Consider the following 21,125-nt stretch of genomic DNA (forward strand, 5'->3'; position numbering starts at 1 on the left):
AACCATCAGAACCCTGAACCCATGCTCGCCATATATTGCCCCCAAAACCAACATCTTGAAAGATGGATTGCCCTTTGAATGCATCAGCACTTTTTTACCAATGTTGTCTGCTCTTTACTTTTTAATGTTTGCCTCTTTTTAATGTGCACCATGAGTTGTGGAGAATTTATTTTGCTCCCCTGTTCGCCTAGTGTGTATTGTGGAAGTGACAATAAAACTGATTGTGAGTCTCCATATTGACATGCAAAAATGCTTGTACATCCACAACTAGTTTAATACAAAGCCATTTCCCTTCTACACCTAACCACCAGTTATTTAAAATGTTATGATAGCAACGGTAATGGTAGACAGTTGGCATTGTATTTTTTTATGTCAACAGGGAAGGACATGTTTTACCCAATTACATTTAGATTTGTCCTTGGTCAACATGAAATATGGGCTTACCTTGTATTGCGCTGAAAGTCGCAGTCTTCTCTTTTTCCCCCTTCATGTTCAACTGTGCCATCAGACCGTTACTGAAGAGCCTTAAGAAAAACAAATTACATTTAATAATGTAGTAGGATTAGGATTTATTGTAAAACATGGTATAAACCCTTTATACTACAAATTTTCACTTAATGTTCAACCATTATGTCATTGACAAGACATAACAGAGGATTCAGGTGTTAAGCTAAAAAAAAAAAGGCAAATTAATGGAAACATGCAGTCAGGTGCTCATCTAGAAGAATTAACCAAATAAGTGTTCACACATTGAAAACCACAGCGCACCCAAACATCACACAGGGGTTAATTCATAGTGTATGTTGAAACATACCTGTCAAGAACTTTGTGGACACAGTCCTTAACGTCCTTCCCTCTATAACGGGAAAGTTGCAGCACCTGTTGGAATAAGTCCATGAAAACTTTCACTGACATATCCCAGAGGAACGTAAAAAGTGTGCGAGTGCATCTTATGCTGTTCATTACTTCCAGACTCTTGAAAAGCCTACCAGGGTATTAAAAGCTTGGACATCACTGAGGAGTTGCTCCTCTCTCTGGAAGTCCTCCATTCTCTCAACATGACTGGCCGCTGAAGAGGCAGGTTCTTTAATGAATATTGATATGGTCAGGACTTTCTTCTGGTATACTGAAAAATAAGTAAGAGTACATTTACACAGAGAAATGTTATAGACACCACCCTACAATGATACAAAACACTGATATAATTGAAGAGCAGTTTTTGTGTCCCGATAGGAGAGGAGACAGAGAGAACAGTAAAGGAAGAAAGGAGAGAATGGGCAGAAGAGAGAAGGGTTGCAAATTAAGTGTCCCCCATTTTTTTGGGGGTCTTCATTGAAATAGCTCAGAACTTACCTTGTGTTGGCAATGGGAATGCCCATGTTGGCCTCTCAGTCACTGCATAGCACCTGTAATAAGAACAAAAGTACATTTTAGAAATTACAAAGTGATATTTTTGCATTAAAACTTTCCAAGACATATGACTATACATTAGATGAGAAATAATAAATATGTCATATTGTAACAATTAGGGGTGCACGATACTACTTGCTGAATTGTAAAGGTTTTGATTACTTGGGGCCTTTGGACAACTCACCATGCTTGACCGTGTCCCTGGATCTGTCATGTCTGGACCTGACCGTGTTCCTCGACCCATCACTGCGGTGGGACCTGTCATCATGTCTGGACCTGACAGAGTGCCTCCGAGCTGTTGCTGTACCTGGAGTCGTGGCTGGTCCTGGACCTGATGCTGTGCCGGTATCTGACTTAATACTTGGACATAATACTACTACAATACCATGTCACACTGAAAAAGACTACCCCTACTGGTTGGTCTTTGAATTAGGTATGGTAATGATTTCTTTAGTATGCACAACATGTAACACCTTGTACTGACTGTACTTAAAATGTGTTGGTGCAATGGAGAAAGTGAATACTCACGGGGTGTGGACATTTCTCTGCTCCGAGGTGCTACACTTGCATGTCGGGAGCCTGGAAAAGACAAAGAATGTTCTTAGATACCAAATATTGATTTGTAAACAAAAGTGATTCATACTCACTGTGTGTAGACTTTTCCCTGTGCCAAGACCCCTCAGCATGCTCCAACTCGACAGACATGGTGTCCACCACGACATCCACCAGGCCATCCAGGGCTTGATTTTCAGAGTCTGAAACATAACAATCAGCTTGTAACTGATTTCATGTTGTGTGAACCCAATACATCATTATCATATTTCATAAATTGACATCAATACTCAACAAGCATTGAGTAACACATTGTTGTCCTGGCTGGACTGCAACTTCCTTGGTGCGATAGGAAAGGAGGGCACCTATACGGCTGCAATATAAAGTAAAAATAAACATATCCATATCTAAAATAGACAACCTTATTAAAGCATTTGATTGTCATTTTTGACATTGGACTGGATAAATTGATTATAGAAGAAAGTTACCCATAATGCTCCAAAACGTCATATAAAACATGAATGATCTACAATGTGAGGCCCAGTTTCTGTTAACACATTTCATATTTAGAAGTTACTTGAGAAACATATGAACTCTACATCAGTCATCATCTTGTCTTTTAACAGGTTTCCTCTTCCATCTTATCACCACATCCACATCCTCCTCTTCCTCCTCTGCTTGGCTGGTCAGGTTGTAGTTGTCACATTCACAAGCTTTAATTAGAAGTTATACAATTCAACTGTAAACATTGATTCAACTACAGATGTGCCATTTCAAAACTTCAAATGTCCTGCCATCGGCAAGACAGTAAATGTTCAGGGGATTCCCAGGGCAATAAGAGGGACAAAGAATGGCATTTAAAATGCTGAATTATTTTGATGATCACTGCTTTTATGATGCTAATTAATTTGAGCAACTGGTCAAGGACCTCTTCAAATCACCTTTCGCCTCATAATGAGTCTGACACCTTCTTCAACACACATTCTTTTGTTCTCATGTATATGGATGTCTGTTGAAGGGGAAAACGGGGGTGTGTAGTGACAACTTCTTTTCAGGGGCAAAACAGTGCATTTTTAAGGGCAGAACAGGGAGGAAAAAAATGCATTTTCAGGGCTCTTTCAGGGAAAGCACAGTAACGTGTGAAGTTTTGAAGTGGCACATCTGTATGTGTACTTGAATTATTGAGTAAATGATCCAAAAACAAAACCTGCCTGAAGTCATCTTTATCTTGACTAACTGGGACGTCAGCCAGTCCTCCTGGGGGTCCTTTCTCATCTTGTAAGTTGTGTTTGTTTGGCATTCGGCCATCTAATGGTTCCCTTACCCCTGTCGATCCAATTAATAGGAATTGTACCCTCTGTCTCCTTTCCATCCTCCAACCACACATCCCTGGCATACATGACCTGAAAAAGACAGCACAAACATGTTAGTGCAATATCATAAAATAAATTATGTGAACCATAGTCAATAAATCACCGGGCAAGTGGTCATGTTAGTAAAGGGCAAAGAACTAGAGGCGGCGGAATGAAAATGCTACGATTCTCATTAGAAGCAACATGGAGGGATGAGAACAGAAATGACTACATTTGAGTATAAGCCCAGGTTAGAAGGTTAGACGATAAAGCAAGAGAGGTGGATAAAGCGAGAGGTGAGGTAGAGATGGTTTATCTGCGGCGGAGGGAGAAGGATGCTGAAACGCAAGACAAATAGCAGATTTAGGGTGTGCTGAGAGAGACAAGCAGGTGATGATCGAGGAAGGTGCAGCCGTGATGGGAACTAGCTGAAAGAAAAAGAAAATGTAACCTTTAATATTGCTGTTCCAGACCATGGCGAAAGGGTATGAGGACATAACCACCAACGTTTCTTGTGGGAGGCAAGCCACCTTGCGGAACAGATCCGTTTCACGCAGTAGTCCACCTTTCATCCTACCCTGACTTGGCTTCCATTTCCTTGCTTGTTCTTTCACTGAAGTCCTGATTGTTTTTCTGGATATATGATATGATTGACAGCCGCAGCAGTGCAGACAGTCTCATCCCTGACATTGTTGTCTCCTATCAAGGGACCATAGATGACCCACCCCAATAGGGTCCTCACAGCATATGATCCATCTGCCTGGCTGTTAACCACCTCCAAAGGTTCCAATAACTTTGAAGCATTTCTGCCGATCAGTTAGGTCAACACCAGAGTCTATTTCTTGCAGTTTGATGTGTTTCAAATAAGGCCATGGTGACAAGCCCTGTTGTTTTTGGAATATTGTGTTGTGAGACAGGCATGGTTTTATGAGTGAACACATTAGGGAGTTGTATGAAATCATTTTTGTCCAACTTGGCTATTTCCAAACCTGAGATATGGTGACTGGTCTCAGGCTTCACTTGGTTCATTGTGCGGAGAAGAATATTCGTTTTTTGTCCGGTAATGTTTAGCCTTCTCATTAAGTTTTCTGTGCAGAATGTGGATGTGCTTCCATGGTCCAAAAATGCATATGTTTGCAACACTGTCTCCCTGTGGCTCTTCACTTGAACGGGTACTATGGAGAAGATGGAGGTTTAATCACCTGCCCCAATATGACCACATGTGTGAGGTGAGACGACAGCATTGTTTCCTATTGATTTCTTTTCTGTTTCTTCAATGTGGAGTATATCAGGATGGTTTTGTTCACATGTATCACAGGTTAAACAACTTGTTCAGTCTCTGCTTAAATGTCCTCTTTTCAAACAGCCAAAACAGACTCCCTTTTCCTTTAAGTAGTTCATCTTCTCTCTGTGTCTTCTCTCTTTCATCTGTGGACACCGCTCCAATGTGTGACCACTTTTATTGCAGAAAAGACAATAATTATGATAGCTGATGAATACACTTCTTTCCACTCCATTTGACTGCACTGCTGTTTCTATGGGTGTTACTGTTGTGGCAAAACTGCTTCTTGGAATGTCTCTTGTGTCTCTTGGTTTGATGATGGTTGAGGTTTTGACAGTTGTAGTTTGCTTAGCATCTTTCCAAACAGTGGGTCAGACCGTATTTTTACCTATCTCTCTATGAACTGTACAAGGTCAGAAAGCTTAGCACGATGTCCATGCCTCTCCTGTAGCTTGCATGCCTTGTTCCTCCAGGTTTATCTGAGCTTGTATGGATGGCCTTTTGTATATTGTTCAAAGTAATGTAAGCAGTCACTGTAATCGTCAGTCTTTTTCTCCACTCCTCTCTCAAATGCCCTGATAAACATTTCATATTGCAATGGGTCACCATCATAAACTGGAATGTCTCTTGGTGGTAAAGTGGAATACAGATTTTGCTTAACCAGTAAAGCAGTTTTTTCATTCTGTCTTCGTAGCACATTACAAATATCACCTGCAGGGGGTGTAGTGTGAGTGACATGACCTTGAATATTATTTTTCCCATGAAGCTGTACATTTTCAGTTTGCACATTTTGATTTATTATATTTTCGGTTTGAACATTTTGCCTGGGGAGGGAGTATTGCATTAGAGGAGTCATGTAATGAGCTTTGGCAGATTTTTCATGAAGTGGTTGTTTTGGTCTCACAACCTGTGGCTGGGAGGGAGGCTTTGTGGTTTCCATTGTTTCCTTTTTGTGGAGTTTGATCAGGTAGGTATGTATTTGCATTTGGGTTGAATGGGGTTGTTTCCTTTGGAGCAGCAGCTCCTTTCTTTGAGTTTGTCCCACTTGACACTCTTGATGAGTTCCTTGGCCCATGGTTTCCAGTACATGGGCCTTTGCATTTGCTGCTGCCAGCTGAGTCTCCATTTCCAGTTGCTCCTTTTGCATTCTGAGTTGTTCCTGTTATGCTTCAATTTCATATTTTTTGTGTAAGGCACCTGTTCCATGAGAGCAACCTTTTCAGCCAGAGCTATGATGAGCAGATGAAGTTGAAGATCATTTTGATGGAGTGGATTTGTGGGTGGATTTTGATACATTTGATATACTGTCATGGGGTCCAATGTCATCAGAATGTACAGCACTCAACATTTCACTTTCAGCAGTTTGTGGCTCCTTTTCAACAGTGATATGTATTGGTAGTTCCTTCTGAACAATGACATGCATTTGCTGTTTCACCTCTGATAGCCACAGGTGTACATCCTGTACAAAACCTTCCAGAATATACATTTTTGGTTGAAACCATGCATTTTGCCTTGCAATTTCCTCCTCAGGTAATAGCAAAACCACCAATGATGAATGACTTTCCCTTGCTTCATCAAACAGTTTAATTAATCTGAAGGTCACTGCAAATCAACAGCCAGACAAAATGAAACATATTACAAACATAAACAAACAGATAATACATATATTACAATATATTAAAAACAGAAGTGATACTCAGGCATCTTCCTTCTATCGTGTGTCATCATCAGATGTCCAGCTCAATGACGTGCAGCCACTCCCTCGTCTCAGGTCCCACATCAAAGAGACCGGCCTCCGATGGTGGTCTGTACAGGACACAGAGGTGATTATGTGATAGGCAGTCTGCATAAGCATACTGTGCAGTCTGTCAGGCCCAAACTGTGGGAGTAGACGTGCGGAAAAATAAACTTTATCTTGAAAGAAAGAAGAAGAATAAAAACATAAACAAACAGATAATACATATATTACAATATATTAAAAACAGAAGTGATACTCAGGCATCTTCCTTCTTTCGTGTGTCATCATCAGATGTCCAGCTCAATGACGTGCAGCCACTCCCTCGTCTCAGGTCCCACATCAAAGAGACCGGCCTCCGATGGTGGTCTGTACAGGACACAGAGGTGATTATGTGATAGGCAGTCTAAGAAAGTCTTTACGTACAAATCATGATTTGATTTACACACATATAGTGTGTAAATCTGTATGTGTGTGTGTGTGTGTGTGTGTGTGTGTGTGTGTGTGTGTGTGTGTGTGTGTGTGTGTGTGTGTGTGTGCGCGCGCGCGGATTGTGTTGTTACCTTGCCATGATGTAACTCCAAAGGTCACTGAAAATCAACAGCGAGACATAATGAAACATATATTAAAAACATTAACAAACAGATCATACATATATTACAATATATTAAATACAGAAGTGGTACTCTGGCGTCTTCCTTCTTTCGTGTGTCATCATCAGATGTCCAGCTTAATGACGTGCAGCCACGCACTCGTCTCAGGTCCCACATCAAAGAGACCGGCCTCTGATGGTGGTCTGTACAGGACACAGAGGTGATTATGTGATAGGCAGTCTGCATAAGCATACTGTGCAGTCCGTCAGGCCCAAACTGTGGGAGTAGACGTGCGGCAAAATAAACTTTATCTTGAAAGAAAGAAGAAGAATAAAAACATAAACAAACAGATAATACATATATTACAATATATTAAAAACAGAAGTGATACTCAGGCATCTTCCTTCTTTCGTGTGTCATCATCAGATGTCCAGCTCAATGACGTGCAGCCACTCCCTCGTCTCAGGTCCCACATCAAAGAGACCGGCCTCCGATGGTGGTCTGGACTGGACTCCAGTTCGGTGGTTGAGTAATTTCTCTCCGCTTTGTTTAGGCTTCTGCTAGCGAAAGCTAACACCTACAGCAGTGGCTTGAGTCCATTGTAAGTTACCATGTAAGTTGTACTTCACTTCACTCTGACCCACTGGCGTTTTCTGCTCTCCATCGGCCAAGTATATGGGACCCTTAGTCCAAGGAGTCATGTCACCTTTTCCCCTTTCCTTCATTGCTGTCCATAGGCCCCGATTCAGCAGTGTGAAGGAGGAGCCAGTGTCCACAATCGCTCTCCCTTTCCAATGTCCTATCGCTACGGGCACCATCAATTGGAGTGATGGCTGCTTTGAGGTTTGTTTAAGTGGGTGAGATGCGGAAAGCTTTGGGGAAAATAATTGCACAGAAGTTACCGTGTTGGCACCAGCCTGAAAAAGACTGATATCCCTTACTTTTCTTTCCATCATCCGCAAGGGGACGTGTAGCAGGAGCATGTGCGCCCTTGCAACGCCAACAGAACGGTGCTGGAGCTTTGGAAGAAGTGGTTGTATTCACAGTGACTGTGACTTTTACAGCATTATCCTGTCTTGTTTTTGGTGTTGTTGTCTGTACTCTCTGGTCATAAACACGCTGATTCTCCCTGTCTTTTGCCAGCTGTTGTCCAAGTCGAACCAACGCAATCCACCGTGTTCACTCCACTGCTTCGCAGTTGGCTTGTGAGTTTAGGATTCAAATTATCTAAAATGAGTTTAATGACGTCCTCCTCACTGATCTGAGGCTGCCAACGTTGGCACAGAGACCTGTACATATAGGCAAAATGTCTAAGGCTTTCGTCTTCACCCTGTACTCGGGTTCGAACTCTCAGCCAATTCGTCCTCATAGTCCTTAGAGACCAACACGCCCAGGTGTTGGTCTCCTGGCCTACTACATCCCACTAGTCTCTGGCAGTGCCATGCAACACATTCCTGAGTGTCACAATGAGTTCCTCATCCAACAGGGGCTGCATGGCGAGAAAGTCACGGCACTTTTCCAAATAACGCAATAGATCTGAGGTGTCCTCACGCTGTCCAAAGGTGGTTAATTGGAGTTTAATGGGAGATTTGCCCATAAATCCTCCTCGCAGGTCACCTTGTACGTTCTCCCGACGTGTACCTCCACCAGTGCGTAGCGTGGACTGCAGATGTTGATGCGCCTTACCAGATGGTGCAGTAGGTGGTATGACAGGATAACTGGTTTGTAGTGTGGTTTGAACAGCAGTTCCAGCCACTGAAGTAGTGTTAATAGTGTTAATATTTCTGTATTCATGGTCTCCAGATTTTTCAAGCATGTTGCTACTGATGATTGAGTGTGTTCCAAATTGTGTACAATAGGGGCAGAGTAGTATTTACAACCCTCAGAACTTCAGTATGGCGTTTCAATTTCCAGTTCATGCTCACACATTGCAGTTGAATGTCCATCCGGTTCATTGATCTGATTTATTTCACTTATTGCAGGTGAATTTCCATCCGGTTCATTGATCTGATTTATTTCACTTACTGCAGGTGAATTTCCATCCGGTTCATGTATTTGAGGCTGGTTAGCTTGAGTTGACATTGTTTGAGGGTGGTGGTGATGATTTGTTTGAGGGTGGTGGGTTTGACACCAACACGGGTGCTGAGTTTCTATTTCATCAAAGTCCCACAAGTTTCCATCAAACTTTGCCATTTTGAAATTGCAAATGTTCCCTTTTTGATTGCGTTTGAATAAATAAAATTGTTATTTCCCACTGAGCTTGTTTGCACAGTTTTGCTTGTTTGTTCCTTTGTTTGTTGAAAATAGTTCCGGTTTTGCACCTGTGAACTCAGTTGTTTTTGCTTGAGATTGAGGTCCTTTTAAACATCTGGGGTGCCACTTTTTATGTAACGGTTTAGCTTTGATATTACTGTTTGGGGTGCCAGTTAGGCCAAAGCCTAACACGAATTTAGTCCAGTTTGGACAAAAAAAAATAACTTTTTTAAAAGCCAACCTTACACAGGATTTAAATGCACAATTAGTAGAACCAAATGAACCTTAAAACCTGAAACCAGGGATTGATTACCCACAAAAGAATACCTTCAACTCAATAAACAACAGAATGAATGAAATACACAGACACAAAAAAACTCAGTTTGACTTTGTATTGTAAAATAATCCCCAATCCAGTCCACAGTTTGTCCAATACCACGCAGTTTAGTGTCAGTTCACAGAGAGTCACTATTCACAACCCACTGTTCCTTCAAAACAGGTTATTCACAAATGTATTGAAACCTTGGTTAACCAAAATGAAATAAAGACAAAATAAAAATGCCCCACGACCTTTACCGTGGTGGCGAACGAATGAATGAGGCAACCAGCTGTATACCGTGTTTGTGTGAGAGAGGAGGGGGGGGGCGATAGCTCCAGGAATCCACTCCACTTTTTCCGGTGTGCCTGTGTGTGTGTGCGGTTTGGATTGTGTAGTTACCTCGCCATGATGTAACTCCAAAGGTCACTGCAAATCAACAAAAATGAAAAATATATTACAAACATAAACAAACAGATATTACGTAGATTACAAACAGAAGTGATACTCAGGCGTCCTCTTCTTTCGTGTGTCATCGTTAGACGTCCAGCTCAATGACCTGCAGCCACACCCTCGTCTCAGGTCCCATATCAAGAGACCGGCCTCCGATGGTGGTCTGTACAGGACACAGAGGTGATTATGTGATCGGCAGACTAAATAAGCATACTGTGCAGTCTCTCAGGCACAAACTGTGGGAGGAGTAGCGCGGCAAAATACAGATTATCTAGAAAGAAAGAAGAAGAAGAATAAAGTTGGAAGATTACTATAGTCCTTACTAATAAACACAGATCATTTGTGGTGCAGTTGATTAGTTACAACATATCCATCATAACCAGGGGTGCACATAATTTTTTAGGTCTAGTACTCAGAAGAGCACCTGGAGATGTGAGTTGGTGCGCACCAAATAAATGGTCCCGTTTTGTCAACGGGGGGGGGGCCAGCAGCGGCCTCTAACAGCCGCTGCTGGCTGCGTGCACAGCGAGGCGATGCAAAGCAACAGTCACACAAGCACGTGCAGCATGCGTCCCCTTCCCCTGCGCCCTAATGGCTGTACATGGGGCCGACGCGTGCTTTAGCTTGAGTGTGTGAGTGTGGCTTCAGGAAATAAATTCCTAGCCTCGATCTCCAGGCTTTTATTTTTTATTTTTGCTAAAAAATAAAAGCTTGGAAATTCCTGTCCCAGCTGTTGGTACGCAAAAGCGCCTCGCGTCGTCTGATGTGGTGCGCATTATTTATTTTGGGTGCGCAGGCGCACCTGCGCACCAGTTATGTGCACCCCTGGTCATAACCACAATTAGACATCACGGCACTGTACCAAATCCCATTAAACAATAATCTCTCAAAAGAAAAATAACACAAACAACAATTTATGTAACCCACATGGTTGTGTAAATCTAAGCATAAGACATCCCTAATCACCTTCACACAACAAAGTTAACTAATACAGGTCTAAGGAGTTAATAATCAATAGAGTCACACTTACAGACAAGGCTTGCCTGGCACAACAACAGAAATGGCAGCAAGGGTTTTAAATGCTTTGGTTTTGACTGAATAGACTGGGATCTAACTCTCTGTAGCAATGTTTGTGGATAAAAAACATGTTTCCCTAGCTGCTTCCTGTCTAGAGAGGAAGTTGTGTCATGGACCGTACCATTACACAGGGACACTAGGGGGTGCCAAACATTACAACAATATAAAGGGCTGTACCATTACACAGCAATAGTGTAGGGGTGACCAATAACACACCAAGGGATTACAATTGACTGATGGGCAGAACATGCAATCATACATGCAGTATTGCATACTCTCTGGGTTACGTACTGTAATTGTATAACAGACAAACCAGCTCTGACAGTGTGAAACGCTCCCTAATTTGATGAACCGACTCTAGTTCCTCAATGTTGGGTCGGGTTCTTCCGGTTCCAGATCCAACCCTAGTCTCCCCCAGGGAGGAACCCCAAATTGTGGGGGTCCTCCAGACGATTGTTGCAACATTATTTTCTCACTCAACAGTAAACAACCCAACAGACAGTATAAGTGTACTATGCAGGGTATCTGCACATTTTCTAAAGTTACAATTTAAGGACTTTTAAGACCTTTTTAATACCTCTAAAATGAGAAATAAAAATGAACTAATAAGACCATTATTGCGTAAAAGGTAACCAACTATACTATAATAAAAAAAACTGTCAAACATTGGCAAGGCAAAAATGTTGAAAATAGCTGATCTACAAGCTCATAGATCGTCTATTTTCACAATATTTATCTGTGGAACCGAGTCAAAATAAACTTAATGCCACAATTCCTAAATTTCCAAGTGCTTGTCAGGGTGAAGGTCCGCAGTTCAAATAGGATTATTTTGGGGGGCTACGGCATTAAAAGTTTGGGAACCCTTGATATAGACCAGTGGTGTTAATTCAGCAAAAGCTAAGGTATGTATGGCAGGCTCACGTGACAGCATTAATATCAAAGGCCACCAAACACTCATAGGTTAATAGTATGTCAAACAAAGGCTACATTGTAACATGTCAATGTGCACAAATGGCTTGAGACAACATAAGCCTTTTCAAATGCAGCATCTCATCCCTCTACTACAAACATAAATACATCAATTAATATTCAAACGTATATTCTACAGCATGAGAATATACGTAGATCTACAAGCTCAGAGTGCGGCACAGAGTGCCGTGCTCTGAGTGTGTAGATCTGCTAAAAAAAAAATGTAATCGTGAAAGATTTGTGTAAATCTTTGAATATATACATTTTTAAAGCAAACATTTTTAACTCAAATCTTTGCTTCTGGGGGATTCTACACATGTCTTCTAAATCCTAACAAAAATCCTAAGAAAAAACTTCTGTTGCTATAATATCAGTGGTTTTCAAACTTTTTCATGTCAAAGACCCCCAAAATGATGTGTGTGGCCACGGACTCCCATGTCAAAATATGTTGATATAGATATATATATATTTTTAATATATATAATACATATAATATATATAATACACATATATATATATATATATATATATATATATATATATATATATATATACATATATATATATATATATATATATATATATATATACATATATATATATATATATATATATATATATATATATATATATTTTTTTTTTTTTTTTTTTTTTTTTTTCCCCCCCAAAGATTTGACTGAATCTATTCATTAGCCTACTATGCAACAATAAAACACAACAGTATCACATGAACAGACCAGAACAGTTTCAAGAGACTAAGCCAGCAGTAACCTAAGCCTATAATGCCTTAAAAATGAGCATGTACATGGCACACAGACACACACACAACAAGAAAGCAAAACAAACTAGAAAAAGTGCTCCTCGGAGCACAGGTCTCTGCCAGGTCAGGTACGTTATTCTGGCCTCCTGGTGGCGCTATAATAGGCCAATGTGAAAAGGGTGCCATTTATTCTTAGGTCTTTCACGGCAATCAGACACTGCATTCATGATTTGAGGCATTTTGTTCCAAAAATGTGTTTTGCTAAATTAGACCTGCTGGTGGCGCTATAACAGGCCAATGTGAAAAGGGTGGCATTTCTTCCTCGGCCTAGTGGGAATGTGTGTGTGAAATTTCACGGAAATCGCAAGCTGCATGCATAGTTTGAGGCATTTTGTTCAAAACGGACCAATCCTGCAAACTTTGGAAGCCAACCATAAGGCAATCAGGATGGAATATGGGAAATCGGACAGATCTGTGTTGATCTCATGACTATAGAGATACTGTGTACCGATTTGCATGACGTTTGGATAAGATCTGTAGGAGTAATGTAAAAAAATGTGTTTTGCACAAATCGGCCTCCTGGTGGCGCTATAACAGGCCCATGTGAAAAAATTGGGGCAGAGGTTCTGAATTGGCATCCAGGGAGTGTGTGTGCACAGTTTCGGAGCGAACGGACCAATGGTGCCGGAGATTAGCTGGTAACACACAGACAGGACACACACACACGGACACACGGACACACGGACGGAAGGACGGACGGAGGGTAAAACATACTCTCTTGCCATGCCTTTCGGCCTGGCGGAGACAATAAGAAAGACAAGTGCTGTCTTACCTTAAGATGAACTTAATGAAACAGGCATGATTAGTCAAACAGTGGTACAACGGCCTGCCACTGACTAGAAAAAAATCTTAACAATAATGCATTGCACCTGTGCTGACCTACTGAACCGGGGAATATACTATTTGTCAAGATAGAGGGAATACAAGTGTTGTGGAGAATATAATACCTTGTGAAAGCCATCATTTTGTTCTAATTTGAATTTGTAGTTATTTTACAGTAATTTAATAACATAATAATCAATGCTGTAGACATAGATCACATTCATGATTTTATTTTATGAAGCACAATGTCTTGTAACTATTCCATTTGGAAAATAGCAAGCAGCTATCCTTTTAATGCTTGCATGTATGATTGAAAATAATGCCATACCTTGCTATACCCAATTGACGCCCCTGATAGACCAGTAGTGGAAAAAGTACTCAAATGTTTTACTTAAGTAAAACAATCAATACTGCAATATAGAAATACGTAAGTAAAACCAGAATTCTAAATTGACTTGAGTAAAAGTAAAAAAGTAATGGCATAAAGTACCAAAGTATATGTACTTAAAGTACCAAAAGTAAAAGTACTCATGCAGAATGTCCCTTTTCAAGTTTTCAAATGCATAAAAATCTTTTGAAAATAGTTATAGCCGATCTACAAGCTCATATGCATCGCAATGCGACACATTGTGAGCTTGTAGATCTGCTATTTTCAAAAGATTTTTATACATTTTGAAAACTTGAAATGGGACATTTCTGCAAAATGAGTACTTTTACTTTTGGTACTTTAAGTACATTTTGATGCCAATACTTCTGTACTTTTAACTCGAGTACATTTTGAATTGCAGACTTTTACTTGCTTTACTTTTACTTCTGCTGCTGGGGCCTTTCAGTAGGCCTGTCATGAGCCTCTAGCTGAGGTTGGCTTGGGGGTCCTCTGGCTACTGAGAACCAGGCATCAACATCTTTAATGAATCCATCTTTGTATTTATTGACCTTTGAGAACCAATCTCTTTGCCTTTCTTGTTCATCATGTGGAATAAGAGGCATCAAAGAATCATGCAGTGCATTGGAATCTTCAGACAATTTCATCAAGTTGTGTGTAGCGGTCCCTACCGAAAGATATAAGACTTAAACTGATGATCATGAATTGATTACGATCCAAAGATCAACGTAAGAACTGGCAAGACAGTACAAAAACAAATAAAATACTCTGTTAGTTTCCCATACTTTGTGCAAGAACAACAGCTGGCTATCATAACACTAGCTCACTTAAAGGACAACTTTTTTACAACCAAGGTTTATATTTTAGCTTGTAATTAAAGTAAATTAAAGATGAGTGTCATTTTTTTTTCATTTACTGCTTTCTATAGTTTTGGCAATTTTCGTGATATTTTTTACAGTGGGCGGGGGCATTCTGTCCGGTGGCTAAATATGCCTTTTTTACACAATAAAAAAGGTGCTGTGGTCTTTGATGGCCAGATGTGAGTTATTGGGGGCTAGAAGAGCTACTGTAAATAATAATAAAGAAAACACCGGGTTATTGTGTAAAAAAAGACATATTTAGCCACCAGACAGAATGCCCCCGCCCACTGTAAAAAATATCGCAAAAATTGCTAAAACTATAGAAAGCAGTACATTTAAAAAAATGTACACTCATATTTTATCTACTTTAATTACAATCTAAAATATAAGCCTTGGTTGTAAAAAACTAAAGTTGTCCTTTAAGCTCCAAATGTAAATAATAGAACATTCAAACTGTACTGAAAGTGCTTTTTAACATGGCTTTGACGATCAGTCAGCATTACTGTAATTACTTTACAATGAATTAAGGCAGATGACTTCGACATCATCACTTATTCTAATGAACTTGTCTTTTTTCTTTTTTAGCAGTTGTTTTAAACTCATGAAACACTGTTTTTAACCTTTTTCAAGTGCTTATAATGACATGAAATAATGACGTGTTTTTTAACCATAATGTATGAAATACAGTCATATCAAATACCTTCCTTTGCAATGTACAATTCAAACCTTTCATTTTCAACACACTTTACAGAAAGAGTAGCAAACTCAACTCTGGTTTAGTTTGTTCTTATTATCCATAGCACCACATTCCTTTGTTGCGGAAATACATTTATTTCATTCAAAGTCCTTCAATATACCTTATGCTGAACAAGAGGTAAACAAATCAAGCAATGCATTTTTAGCAATAGTCCTGTCCTTGTATCACTACAAAACACCTGCTTAGCTGCTAAAGTAGCTAACAAAAGTTTGTGAAACTCACCAATGTTATCAGAAAGGAACTCTTAGCCCTCTGGCAAGACTGAGATGATGGGCAAGGTGTGTGTGCTGTCTTGTGTGGCTTCCATATGTATTTAGATTAGTATTGATTTGTTTGGGCTCTGTGACTCTGTCACTCTCAGTGATCTCTCCTGCAGTGCAGCTGCAGTGCAGGTTGCCAGGTTGGTTCTGTGGGAATAGGGATTCACAGCAGAGAATGTGGCAGAGACAGAGAACGGGCGGGGCAAGTAGTAGAGGGGTGTCATGTGATTGGGGGAATTCATCTGTCAGTCTTCATATCCTTGGCTGGCTATGCGCTTGTAGATATGCTATTTTTGTCGTGAAAATATGTGCAAATCGTTGAATATATATTTATATATTTTTAAGCGAACATTTGTAACTCAAATCTTTGCTTATGAGGGAGTCTACAAATTGTTTTAAAAAATGATGCTATATCAGTGGTTCTCAAACTTTTTCATGTCAAGGACCCCCAAAGTGATATGTATTTGAACACGGACGTAGGGGAGACCATGTTGTTCCAGGGACCCCCGCCTAGAAGCAAAGATTTGAGTTACAAATGTTCGCTTTAAAAGAATATACATATTCAATACATATATTTCTTTAATAGCAGTTCTACAAGCTCATTGAGCTCAGTTCGGGGCTCTCCCCCAGGCTGGCAGAGGGAGAGTAGTGCCTAGGATTACAGCTTAGTCAATTGGCACTGGGTGAAAAAAACGGGTTACAAAAATCGTGGGATAAAAAGAGAAAAGAAAGTGTATTTGAAACAAAACATTAAACAGATCACTAATAGGCGTACACACCTAATTAACAACTCAGTGATGTTTGCCTTTTTTTTGTAATACTTTTCAATCTGTATTTCATGAACCGATAACAAACCAAGCTAACCGTCCATAAACTCAACACAATATATTAGTCCGGCCGTTTCGAGCAAAAATCGTACACTTTACTATAAAAGCATGACATTTGGCACACCGTTAGGGCATGCCATAAGGAACATTTTTGGCTATAGGGCCATCGCAGTTTTGTCCTGTGGTAGTAACTATGGCAGCCATTTTCCAAAATGGCCGCCACCTGCTGTCATTTTACCAATAACTCAGGTGCTAGACCACCTAGGATCTTGATTCTGGTGACTAATCCTACATTTTCAAGGATGAGGAATACAGTGGTACTATTTACAACATGCTACTACCTAACTACATATATCTGGCATTCAGTTAATTAAATAATTGTAAACCCATCAAAATATGTAATGATGTAGTACAGTAGCCTACATGTTTTCAAACTGACACGTGAGAGTCGAGAATGCAGTACTTCACTGTTTTCACTCTTTTATTAGTAGTAGTATTGCATAATTATTTTAAATGGACTATAAGACACAACAAAGACAGAGTACTCATGAGTCATAGCCTAATGGCATATAGATCAATTATTTGTTTACCAACATTGAGACTGGACGCACAGTTGAATGTTTCACGCAATCAATTCTCAACCTGTTGTTTTGGTGTGCGCTGGTTTCAGCACACCCCAACCCCCTCTTGTGTGTTGGCTAGTGAGGTGCGTCCTAGCGAGACCTGATAGAATGGGTTTCATTGCGCACATACTGGTTCCGCACATACTGGTTCTTAGCAGTGTGACGTCGTCTGTTAAGGGGTCTATTCAATAAAGCCAGATCATCTACACAATGTTAGTTGCACAGTCCACCACAGTAGCAGGGCAGTACACTGAAGTGCTGCCTTAACACATCTGCATTGTCCACTGCATCCCTTTTTGCAACCACAGCGGAAGAGTTCCCGAAGAGGCTCGCTTCTGTGTGGTCCAGTGCACTTCCCATCCTCCTGTCAAAATTAGAATCAGCTTTATTGTCAGATCACAGGTTTACAAGTGTAAATAAGTGGATTCAATTATTTGCATTCACCTGTCTCCTTCCTCTTCCACCCCCATTCACCTGGGGATGGGAGTTCAGGGGCTGCAACCATCGCCTGTCCCCAGCAGTGGCCAGCTTGGTAGGCTGCCCTCTTTGCCCTCTCGTATGTTGAATCAGTGCAGCTCGTGTTGGGGGGAGTCCATCAATTGTTCTGCCCTTCTAGGTGAATAGCTGCTTCCGTGCCTGATTCACTGATGCCTGGCCGCTAGTATGGTCATAGAGCAATACCACAAATGGTCAGTATCATTATCATGGTCAGTATCATGGTCAGTATAATGGTCAGTATCATGGTCAGTATCATGGTCAGTATCATGGTCAGTACCATGGTCAGTATCAGTACCATGGTCAGTATCAGTACCATGGTCAGTATCATGCTCAGTACCATGGTCAGTATCATGGTCGGTATCATGACCAGTATCATGGCCAGTATCATGACCAGTATCATGGCCAGTATCATGGTTAATTATGGTCAGTACCATGGTCAGTATCAGTACCATGGTCAGTACCATGGTCAGTATCAGTATCATGGTCCATACCATGGTCAGTATCATGGTCAGTACCATGGTCAGTATCATGGTCAGTATCATGGTCAGTATCATGGTCAGTATCAGTATCATGGTCTGTATCATGGTCAGTACCATGGTCAGTATCATGGTCAGTATCATGGTCAGTACCATGATCAGTATCATGGTCAGTTTCATGGTCACCATGATACTGACCATGATATTGATATGACTAGAAGCTCGCCCCCGCTACGCGGGGGCTCGCGTCTAGCCCGCGGCCACGCGCACGTAGCGCCCGCGGCCACTTGGCAGCTCATATAAGTGGCGTAGCGTCATGAGGGCCAGTGGGGCCGTGGCTCGGTCAGTGAAGACCCTGTAGTGCGGATGATATGTGGCATAGAGGGGCAGATTGTAAATCCCCAGAGGAAACATCCGTGGGCTACCATTGGTTCAGCGATGTGTGCGGTCGCCCTGCGGCCCCTCCTCCTCCACCAATGTGCAGTATTGAGAGCCCTGACGTCACAACAATTGGAGCGATGGGCACTGCACTCTGGTTGGTTAGGGTACACCTAGGGCCCAGGTAGAACCCAGTTAAAGCCTGCATGGGCAAACCCAGGTAGGAGCCGCCTTGGTCCCACATAAACATGGCTAGTTGGGGCCCACCTAAGGGCCAGGTAGAAGCTACTTATAGCCTGCATGGGCATCACAGTTGGGACTGAAGTGGATGCCGCTGACATTGCTGACATGGGGTCCATATGGTTTAGCCCACCTTGAAACCATATGGGAACTACGCTGGCATGCTGGCTGGAATGCAAACGCTGCATCATACCTGTAGTGTGTAGTTTGATGTTGTGTGTGTAGCAGATATACCTGCAGTGTGTAGATCAATGTCCATATGAAAGTCAATGCCCAGCAGTGTTGTTTTTTTCTCCAGCAGAGTTTCTAGTGTCTCTGTCTCTCTCTGGAAGAGGTTGCACATGAACTCTGCAGCCACACTGAGGCGCTCCAACACAAACACTCTGATATTAAGCTGCTTCACACAACAAACATCAGCACCACACTGCTGTTTGTCCAAAAGACACAATATCTCCTCTCCCACCGACGTCATGTGTTCATTTATCGACAGGCGTACAGAGTCCTTTTGACACATTTTACCTTGTTTATCCAGCTCTCACTGACTCTCCACATGGGGCTGTTATAGCGCCACCATGAGGCTGAGTAGAGAAATCTCAAGTGGAATGTCTTCCTCGGCATAGTGGGAATGTGGGTGCAAAGTTGCACGGAAAGTGCATGCTGTGTTCATAATGTGAGGCATTTTGGTCCAAACGGAGCAGTCCTGCAGACTTTGGAAGCCATTTTAGCCAATCAGGATGGAATATGAAAAATCTGAAAGAGCCGTTTTTTTTAATGACTGTGGAGATACTGTGTACCGATTTGCGTGATGTTTGGGCAAAATATGTAGGAGTACTGTGAGAAAATGTGTTTAGGAAAAAGTGGCCTCCTGGTGGCACTGTAACAGGGCCATGTGAAAGAAATAGGGCAGAGGTTGTGAATTGGCATCCAGGGAGTGTGTGTGCACAGTTTCGCTGCGAGCAAGTCAACGATGTGAGAGATTAGCTATCACAGACGGACGGACAGGGGGTGAAACATAGTCTTGCGCCATGCCTTTCGGCCTGGCGGAGAAAATAAAAAAAAACAAAGTAAAGGAAATGACCATTTGTGCAACAAAAGTAGTCAACAAACTATACTATAAAAACATTGGCCACATTGTGAAATAATCTAAGAAAGAGGCAATCATGTAGAAAATAGCCGATGTACAAGCTTACAAAGCCTCTCAACGTGAGGCGTTTCGAGCTTGTAGATCTGCTATTTTCTCAATATTTTCTTGTGGAACGGAGTCAAACAAAATGTGGGGGTCCCCAGATCAATGACGTTTTTTTTTGGGGGGGGGGGGGGGGGGGGCGGCCTGAAAGGGTTGATAAGCACTGCTCTAATCGGAGCGAAATTATCAGAAATTACTACATGACCATAATGCAGCCTAAACATGCGTTGCACGGGGCGGTCCTGCCATTACGTTCCAACTGTGGAGCTACACAGTTCTCCTGAAGACACACAAGGCCACAATATACACCATCTACAATGGACTAACTGAGCAGCAATAATAACATTCATCACAGGAACGTGCATTGTTGACAAAGTGATTGCACAGCCGCTGGAGGCATGACAACAACCACGTTAGCGTTAGCTACATGCCAGCTGTCACAGCTCGCTGTCCGTCGTCGATGCGACTGACTCTGATGGCTACAGCAAGCTCTCTGCGATGCCATTGTCTGGGAACTGCTCTTAGCGTGACACGACCAATGAGAGTGAGCGCTGTCGTTGTTGCTAAGATACGGTGGCGTCTGTGCCCCATAGCTTGTAGATCTCTCACGCATGATTGGCGTAGGCTGCGTTGCCAGGTCTGACTGTTTGTATAAGCGATTCTGGGCTTATTTGGGTGCACTTTTGGGGTCGTTTCCATAGACCACGGCAGTGCTTATTTCTTTCCCGTGACCGATGTGGCAAAAAAAGGTGCAAAACGAACCATCCGGAAGTAAAGTGCGAGATGAAATATATAGCACTTTATGATTATTAGAGAAGGAGACAGATGTGAAGGTTGAAAATGGAATGTAGGAGGTTATATATTTTTTCATGAGCGATTTTTGTAGCAAGTTGTGAGTGAATTGGGCCACTCCTGTGGGCGGGGGGCTGATTAGAACCATTGGGGTTTGGGAAGGAGACGCTCTCTGTTTGAGTGGAAAGATACTGACCATAATTAACCAT

General features: G+C 41.6%; 1 long non-coding RNA gene across 1 annotated transcript; it reads right to left on the reverse strand.

The window, feature by feature from the left end:
- Positions 1-472: 472 nt before the first annotated feature.
- On the reverse strand, positions 473-1,116 carry LOC311059833. Its single transcript, XR_014602217.1, has 3 exons — positions 990-1,116; positions 815-879; positions 473-524 (listed from the first exon to the last, which is right to left on the reverse strand). It is a non-coding gene; the product is annotated as an uncharacterized lncRNA (long non-coding RNA).
- Between the last annotated feature and the right edge of the window lie 20,009 nt (positions 1,117-21,125).

The sequence above is a fragment of the Gymnoscopelus microlampas genome, assembly GCF_963454915.1.
Source record: "Gymnoscopelus microlampas genome assembly, chromosome: 14".
Taxonomy (NCBI): Eukaryota; Metazoa; Chordata; class Actinopteri; order Myctophiformes; family Myctophidae; genus Gymnoscopelus; species Gymnoscopelus microlampas.